At 30.1% G+C, this 9,770-nt stretch overlaps 1 long non-coding RNA gene across 1 annotated transcript; it reads left to right on the top strand.

Annotated features, from left to right (window-relative positions):
* Positions 1–596: 596 nt before the first annotated feature.
* On the top strand, positions 597–2,636 carry LOC132718346 (uncharacterized). The gene is made up of 2 exons (XR_009624078.1): positions 597–728; positions 2,463–2,636. It is a non-coding gene; the product is annotated as an uncharacterized LOC132718346 (long non-coding RNA).
* Positions 2,637–9,770: the final 7,134 nt, after the last annotated feature.

The raw sequence follows: 9,770 nt of genomic DNA, 5'->3' as shown, positions 1-9,770 counted from the left end.
CAAGGTCCTTGGACTTATTACAACGTACTGTCAAGTGTATGCCACTGGCCCGCCAACTGTATCTCTGAATTTCATCTTTCATTTCGTTCTAACGAGGCGCATACCTTATGCAAAATGTCTGTCAAACACACCGATTGATCAAGCACCATTGGACATCTAGGGCCCAGCCACCAGTCAATGTAATATCTAAAACCATATTCTCCAATTTAGCACTAATTACGCATAATAAAATGTTACCAAGAAGGTTATCGCAGTATTAGATTTCAATGTTATTAAACTATCTGGTATCCATTGTAATTGAAATAAAAATTAAGACGGTGGTGTAAGGGGGCACTGTTCCATTATCCCTCATAAACAATTTCATTCAAACCGAATTTGTACGTTTCATCTACTATAGAACTTAGACACAACATAGATACAACACAAAGGCCACATCTTAGTTGACGACAATTTTAGATTATTTGTTTCGTTGTTTCTTTATTATGTTTATTCACATATTAAAGATATCGAAAGATCTTTTTTTAACGTCCATTTATATTTGAGATTCAACAAAGCATTTTATTTAATTGTAAAGTAATTATCAATAATATTTATAGGTCATGCCGCAATGTAACAGTGGAACTATGACACCGTATACTACTGTAGCAATATTCAGACCCGATGGCATGTTAGAACCAAACACGGCTGGTATTTTTACAGAATGCCTCAGTGGTGGCGAAGGATTTTCGGTATTTGTCTAAAATGTATACTTGCATATCTTTTTTTCTAAAGAATCGCGCCTCCAGATGACCGAAAATATTGTGACAATATGAGGGTTCATTCTTCTATGTAAATCGATGGTGTAATTATCACGTTACACTACGCTTCTTCAGCCGGTGACATTTATTTTAAGCCAACGCGATTCATCAACCATAGAAAGACAAGAGTTTGCGTCTTCGTCTTAATTATTTCAGTCTACTATCGTCACGAAAGATTTTAGAACAACACAGAGACATTAATATAAGTACGGCTGTCGACGCGTTACACAGTTGTCTACCCATTTGATTGTACGGTGTGAACATTAAATATCAGCCCTGCTCGAATAATAACGCTACCATATCTACAACTGAGGAGACATTATCCCCGCCCATTGTTTAAGCCGTCGAGTCACGGCCGATGCGAGTACAACAAATTCAAATAAACCATAACCCCATCAAATACCTTAAATATTATAAAGTCAACAAACCATTTAGACAAATAACATAAAGCATAATACCAACCCCCGTGGTCGCGTTGCAATATGTCACAAAAATCAAACTTGAGAAACATGTTTTAAGATTTTAAGGAAATAAAAAGAGACTCATGTTTCAAGTAAAAAATTATCACAAAACGTTTCCGCTTTTGTGGTTCCGTATAAATGGTATTGCACGGCAATGCATTATTGTATTTTGACGTAACCTCATTTGCGTTATATACATAAAATCACAATGCGCTTAATGTAAGCGTTATACTTAAGGCGCGTCAATGAAACATGGTTCTTTTTCACTTCATACGGTCTTTATTTTTGGGTATGTGATAAATAGAATATTAAATTCGTATTAGTTCATTACTGAACTTATTTAATTCAATATTAAACTTACCCTCATTAATTATCCTGTTTATGTGTTTTGTGTTATTAATGGCTGCTTTTGCATTATTTACATATACCACCATATTTGTACTACATGACTAACACTAAAAGTATATTTTTGCATATTTTAACCACATTTTTGGTAAATTAAGCAAACTGACTTATGGTCAGATCTACTTACGTTAATTCTTGCATGTATATCTGATTGCCGCTGATTGCCGCTGATTGCCGCTGATTGTGATTCGGATTTCCTGAAAAATTGATGACTTTTTTGTTAAAAATTAAAATGTTTGAAGATTAACAAATATAACTGTAGATTTAATTTTAAATGTGCTGATCAGGGCAACTTAAATGACACACTACCGTAAGCAATAATATTTGTAAAAGAGCGAGGACAATTAACCAGGAATTACAAAATGAAATAATGCAAATAAATTGTTTTGCCAGAATACCTGCCGGCTATATGAACAATGCCATTTTGGTCTTGAAATTGAGAAAACTACCTACTCAGTATTATTTTTGCAGCGGTTTGCATTGCTTTCAAAATGATAAAATGCTGTTTGAAAAGTTATAATAGGGTGATCTGTTTTTGGTGATTTTCGCCAGATTCTAATTCGTAACTTAGAACATGATTTTAATCAGCTTGGAAAATTACATGGATTGCAAGAGTTATTTGTGATAACTGTCTTTTTTTCGCCTCACAATGTTTGAATTTAAAATACATATTCAAAATGCTGATACAAATAAAGATGATTCTGTAAACATGTTGCTTCAATTAAAACAGACATGATACTTTGTTTACAGAGGTGTTTTTTGTTGTTAACAAAATTGTATCAGATTACTTTTGTTTAAGATCGTTCGCCAAACTTGCACGTCCTTCCCGACCGTCATTCATGTCAACGGAACAGCTGTTGGTCAAGTTGATAACAACCCGAACCATTACTCCATCGTGTTGTGAAACAATTTTCATCTAACGCGTGTTGTATAATGCATGACTTCACTTAAGAATAAATTCGTTCCCGAATGATTTGTCTTATTCTTTTTGATAAATAAGTGAAGCTTTAGTGTTCAAAAAGCCTTAATATAGGTTATATAGTGTTCTACTGTGTAACACAGGTACTCGGCGTTTGTCAGAGACTATAATGGCATTTCCTCCCACCGTGGACAGGCTACAACCCCGTTATAACAATACAATATAATTATATATATATATATTTTTAAATATACAGAATGACATATTATTGATTTAAGAAAAAAATGATGACTACTTGTATGTAAAATTGACACCGCCTCCGTGGTCGATGGGTTAGAGTCGATGACTTCTAATCCAGTTACCTCTCTGGTGTAGGTTCGATCCCCGGAGAATGCTTTGGTAGTTAAGCACGGAGGAATGTAGTCTAGTACTGGTGTAACTCTCCAGGAACGATGGTTAGGAAACTACCTGCCTATATGATTGAAATACTGTTGGGAAAAGGCGAAAAAAGACACAAACAAGCAAACAAAGCAAACAAGACCTTCACGAATGCCGTTTATTTAACCTCAAATGAAAAGCTCTCGAGATAAAATTGATCGTACGTTTGAAAAATTTATGATGATAAAGGTAGCAAATTACGTGTTAAAATACAAATTAAATATGGCTCTTAAACATATTTTTTTCCGTGTAAAATTCTAAATGATCACAAGGAAATCAAATCTCTTAAACATATACCTAATTATAAGGCATTTATTGATACAGTTTTTTATAAATGAAGAACACAATTCATAATTCATCTTCCCACATTTCTCTATGCAAGATAAGTAATTCATCAGTTCAATCCTTGTAAATTCAATGGGTCAAATTATCCGATATATATCATACGACGGAATGATCACGTGTTTTACAGTTCAATGACTGGAGATACATCATGAACTATCCCCTGTGAATAAAGTCTTATTTCCAAGTGTCAATAACAGAATGGAGTAATAATATAAACAATACTTGAAAAATTAAGAATGTACCATTGAACATATCGTTTCCTGTGTTCATTTTAAATTAATTGCAGAATAGCAACTTATTAATCGTGTATAGCTTGTTATTTACGAACATTATATATTGAGAAGTATTTTTCCTTTGATAAGCAACATTTTTTCCATTTTTCCTGACGAATTGCATTATATTATATGAAATATATGTTTTTTAACGCACAAAAAGCATATTAGATTGAAATAAATGTTGTAATTGATCAGATATATATTTAAGTAAACGTAATATTCTCCACTGGATCATTACATTTCTACGGATTATATCTAACCATTTTCGACACGTTTAATTCTTTATAAACATAACACATTCAGCCAATTTTGTTTGTTTTTCTAAATTCAAATTATATTGTCTCGAATTTGATGATTCCCCACTGTTTTTAATTATCTTTTTTCTATGATAAATGAAAGAAAAAAAACTGTGTTTTTCTCTCCATTTTAATGTGTTGAAATTCTACAAACATGATACAAATTTGATAATTAAACTTTAGCATTGTTTCACAGCCGGAACTATTCTTATTCCTTCTCGTTCTCGTAAAAACAACGTATTGGTACAGATGTAAATTTAATGTGTTAATCGTAGTATTAATTTGATATAATTATTCTTGTATATTTAATATAAGGTTGAAAAAGATACGATATATATGCACTTCAGATTAATTTTTCAATTGCAAATGCGTTAGTAAGATTCATTCGATCAACTACCATTATGCATGAGTCACATGTCATGTTTTGAATTGCCTATTCTGTCTTTTATAAAAAGCAACAAAATATTACATTGAATCCCTATAGACATTTACAGATTTATACGTCGACTAAGATTTATTTAAAGATGTCACGTGTCATATTACCATGTCAACTGCACTGACTGCAGATATTTCATCTGTTGCCTCTTGGTAATTGAAACAAGTCCCATTTAATAGGCAATTTTCGATTTAAAGTGCGCAATGTGGACACGTTATACGCAATTTATTGCAAATGGGTTATACGTATACAAGATTACGGAATTTTAAATTCTTTTAACAGTTATTATTTCATTACGTTGTATTATCAACATAAATATACATGTATACGAACAAAAACTGATACTGTTGTTTGTTAGAACTAAATAGAACCGAGTCGGTTAACTCTAGTATTGTCAAATACAGAACAAACAAAAACAACAACAAAAATGCAAATAAATGACTAGAAGTGAATAGATAAATAAGTAGAAGTACATGGATAAAACGAATACATTTCTAACTCTATTTTATGATGAAAACAATGTTCATGATAATTATCTAAATAAAAGACATTGCATTATCCAGATATTGTAAAAGGTGATTATCAAAATTTCTTATAGCTTCAAGCCAAGAGCATTACAATTGAGAACATAGTATTTTTACAGTGAATTATCGACTAAACTTTGAAGTATTCATTTGATATTTTCATTATGTATCAATTTCAGGTTACTTTCTTTGTCGCTTAATGTGAATTTTCAAAGCCGAAACGATAAGCTGATAATGTGTAAAACTTTAACGACTTGGAATGTTTCCATTAAAACTGAAATGTATTTGTTAATCATTATAATATATTTTGGATTTTGTTAGGAAAATATTTATTTTCTCTTGTACTTGCTACACACCAGAACATTACGTACGGCAAAGGATAGGAACTCGACTTGAAAAAAAAATAGATTGACTACCTTCTCGCTGTATATATTGAAAATATACTTGGCACTTGGCTTGGTGTAAACTTGCATTATAAGATTTATTTTTATAATTTGCAGATCAGTCTTTCCCGAAATATAGTATGATACTTCCTATTTACAGCCTCACAAGTTTTGTTTTTGAAATATATAGTATGAAATACCATCGCGCCGTGTCTTGGAAGATTTAAATTGTGTTGTCAATTGTCTTAATTCAATATTAACTGCAATGATTGCAGATATTTCATTTGTTGCCTCCTCACAAATCAAAAAAGTCTGAATCTAGAGCCAATTTTCGAATTTAAATACCAAATAGAGCAAGTCAAAGGCATATTGTACGTGAACTATATGCATACAGATTTTCCAAAATATTGTTATATGTACAGGGCAAATGCATTAATTATGTATCCGTCCCTACATTATGTTAAACGTTTCAACAAAAAAGTGAATGATGATGATAATAATAATAATAATAATAACAATAGTAATAATAATAATAATAATAATAAAAAATAATTATAATAATAATAATAATAATAGTAATAACGATGATTATAATAATAATAATAATAATAATAATAATAATAATAATAATAGTAATAATATTAATAACAATAATAATAATGACAATGACGATGATGATAATTATGATAATGATTTAATTATATGTTGGTGATGATAACCATGATGATAATTAGGTTGATTTCGATGAAGATGTTTATGTAACTGATGGTTGACAGAATGATCGAAATGTGGATGATGATGATGTAATGGTTATGTAATGGTGGTTGTGTAATATTGATGTTGTTAATTTGTGTTGATTTTTATGATGAAGTGGATATTATATGGATAATTAGGATGGTAAAGATGACTTAATGATTCTTATAATTATGATGATGATTTGGATCATGAAAACCATGACAATATTGATGATGCAGATATATAGATGTTGATATGTTGATGATAATAATAATGAAAATGATGTGACTATGCTTTTTGTGATATCTCAAGATCTATTGCAGCTCACTATAATTAAAAGAAAATTGAGTGATAGTTGACAAAGTTGAGCTATCTCCAAATTTAAATCAAAATCTGCGTTTATGTCAGGTAAGCATTTACTCTTCCTTTTACCTCACTAAGACACTAACTGAATAAAATAGCATAACGGATAGATAAGGATAGTAATATATTAAGCCCAAACTCACTGTTTACATAATATAATAATAGATACTATATACTGGACCATTGTATGTTGTAAACCAAAATGTTGGTAAATACATGGGTGATTCTTCCCGAGAGGCTTATTATGAAATGCTTGTTTTTATCCAGTCGATACGATCGCAATGCAATTTAGATCATAAGATTTGACGTCACTTATCTGCAAAATGACGTTTTTTCCACCAATTTTACCAGCTGATGGTTTTATAACGGGTGGGCTATTCTTTGAAAATATAATAATTTACTCTGTCTGTTGCGGGTGGTACACGATATAACAAACTCATACTTATTTCCGGGCAATATATTATGTTTTTTTATCGAACCTGCTCAGTCGATATAACTATTCTCGGGTTCGATCAACTATTATAAATATTCCTCAATATCAGTCAAATAATTGTATAGTTTGTAATTAGTATCAAACAGGAAACAAGATAACACATATAGACAATACATCATTAATATTAATTTTGTATTTTACCATTTGGACATGCAACTGAATAGATAAAATCTGCTTTGTATGCTAAAGCTTCTTTTGTCTTTTAAAACTAATATAAATTATAGGAATGTTCGTGTGAACATTGACTGTTTTCTCGTTTACACACTATTTTGTCGTATTAAAAATAATATAGAATTATTGCATGTCAGTTGTTACGTTATAAAGGAAGCTTAATTCAATCAATTAGTCTCAAATTATTGTATGTCACTCTATATTGAGACCACAATACAATAAATCAAAATTATGTTGCATTGAATGAAGCAATATGATATATTGAATATGCAATGTCAAGAAATAATATCATTTCAGCATGAAACAATAATGTTTTTTATAATGGTAGTCATTTTCACAAGTAATATAAACCATCAAATTGAGCTTGATAGAGCAAAATAATTTTTCAGGGAAAAAAAAAACAGAAACAACAACAACAACAAAAGAAAAATTACAAAAACCTACCGATTCCAGACGTGCTCGTTTCTTTTTGATGGGTATTTTATACTTATATGTCAAAAATGATTTTCATAGGATATAAATTGTTAAAGTTCTATTAATTTCTTTCGACAAATGCGAGCTTTCAATATTGCAGTCCAAAGTCATTTTACACGATATTCACAATGCAATATTATCATCAAATGAATGTTTACTGTAATTTATGATATAAAGTAGTTGAAGCTAAATATCTTTGATAACAATTTAATCATTGACAGGTATGTATAAAATATGATAGCATTGCAAACTTTATTAGCAAGGCATTAGTTTTACTATTTTCAATTACTTTATTACTTAGCTTTCACTGCTTTTGTATTTACCTTATCAAAGTACCAATGGGTATAAATGACCATTTACTAAAACAGTTACTTATTTGTCTCTTTCTTTCTAGTAATCCTTATAATAATTACCATTACCATTATATTTTTGTAACATATCATTGTAATGTATTTTTCTTTTCATTATTTTTTAATATAAAGCCAATTCTTTGCAAAATGTTATTGTTCTTTTCAGGAAATGAAAAGCATATATTTTTTTTTTTAAATTGAGATGAGTATTAGGATCTTAAGTTATAAAACTGGATTATTCTGTCAAGCAAGAACACATTATGCTGATCGTGATTCCCAAGAAATTAATTAAGACGGAGATAAAACAAGTGAAAGTATTCTTTACAACTCTTATAAAACACGTTCCAGCATTGTTTTTTGTAACAATGCCTCAGTTAAAAAAAACATTTTGTAGAATTATTTTTTTACAATGTTTCATCAGTCATATTGAAAAAATAACATATTTATTTGGTAGTTCTTTTCCCATTCGTTTTCATGCATACAATTGTTGGTTTTATTTTAAACAGTAGTTATTCGCTTTTCCTTCAGGCTGTCATAAACATATTTAGTATCATATCAGTTGTTAAATAGTTAAATATTCCAGTACAAACTTTCATTTACTTTCATAAGAAACGCACATATTTCTAAATGTTGTATTGATTGCATTCGGATACCTTGCATACTGTAGCAAGGGGTAAGCTTATCACATCATTTCAGACAATATTCCACCAGACCTACGTCTTTCATGCTACACAGGAACATGCTACAGTTTAAAACAAAACATGTAGGAGAGGAAACTGCGATGCAACAAAGTTAAAAAAATCTAAACTGTAATGTTTTTTGTAGTCGTTTTTTTTCTTGCATACTGCCTGTTACTGTCATTTGATTTTTAAAAAATATTTAAAGACAACTGACTAACTAGAAGGCAAAAAACTACAACACTAATTGCCTAGGGAAACTTATGTACAGACATTTCATTCAATGACATTATGTTTCTTCAAACAATATCATTTACTGAGCAACGTATAGGGATGTACTGTACCGCTGCCGTTTACTCACCACCATGTAAAATTTCAAATAAACACAAGAGACGGAAATAAGTCCTATTAAAAGATATTCCTCCTTATAACGCTTTGACGAAATCATAGTATTTATGTCACAGTATCAATTAATAATGCAAAACGATTGGTAAAAAAACAATATTTTTCTTAATTATTTTAATACTAAATGGTATATTCTTTTATAATTATTAAACATTTTCCCTTTTCCACTCTTTAAATTACCGTTTCTAAGTTTACCATTATTCTGATTCATTTGAAAATATTTTACTAAAATCATTGGTGTAAAAACAATGGGCTAACAGAACATAATTTTGTAGCTACATTTGTCAAGTATACAGAAAGCTTGGTAGCCTGATTCTGCCTCCTGACGAAGGATTCCGGAATTATAATGAAATAAAAACAATGTTGTTTCTAACTGCAATAAAGTCCGTATTTAATGGACTCAATTTTTACGACACCAAATCAGCTATAATCTTTCTTTAGAATGAATCGTATTCTTTATTTTGCAAATTTTACGCATGGTTTTACGAAATTCAATAATTAAAGAGAAATAAATTTCACAACAACTTTTGCTGATTATAATGGATTTAGTTAGTTTTCCCACTTAACCTAATGCCGAAGAAGAAATTTATCATTGTATCCCTGTATATTTAATTGTTTGATCTGTCTAAATATTTGTTACGATTGACTGTTTGCACTTGTAACAGTGTCATGATTGCAGATATATCATGACACGTCCTCTGAGATATTTGTATGTAAAATAATTGACATGTATTATCTCTTGTATTTGTATGTATGCAAACAGAGAATATGTAAATAAAACTTGAAACTTGAAACTTGAGATATTAAAAATAGGAGCTGTCAC

The sequence above is a fragment of the Ruditapes philippinarum genome, unplaced genomic scaffold (assembly GCF_026571515.1).
Source record: "Ruditapes philippinarum isolate M1 unplaced genomic scaffold, ASM2657151v2 ctg2833_1_1_1_1, whole genome shotgun sequence".
NCBI classification, from domain to species: Eukaryota; Metazoa; Mollusca; class Bivalvia; order Venerida; family Veneridae; genus Ruditapes; species Ruditapes philippinarum.
The sequence above is the reverse complement of the archived record's forward strand: the minus strand, read 5'-3'. Positions and strand labels throughout refer to the sequence as shown.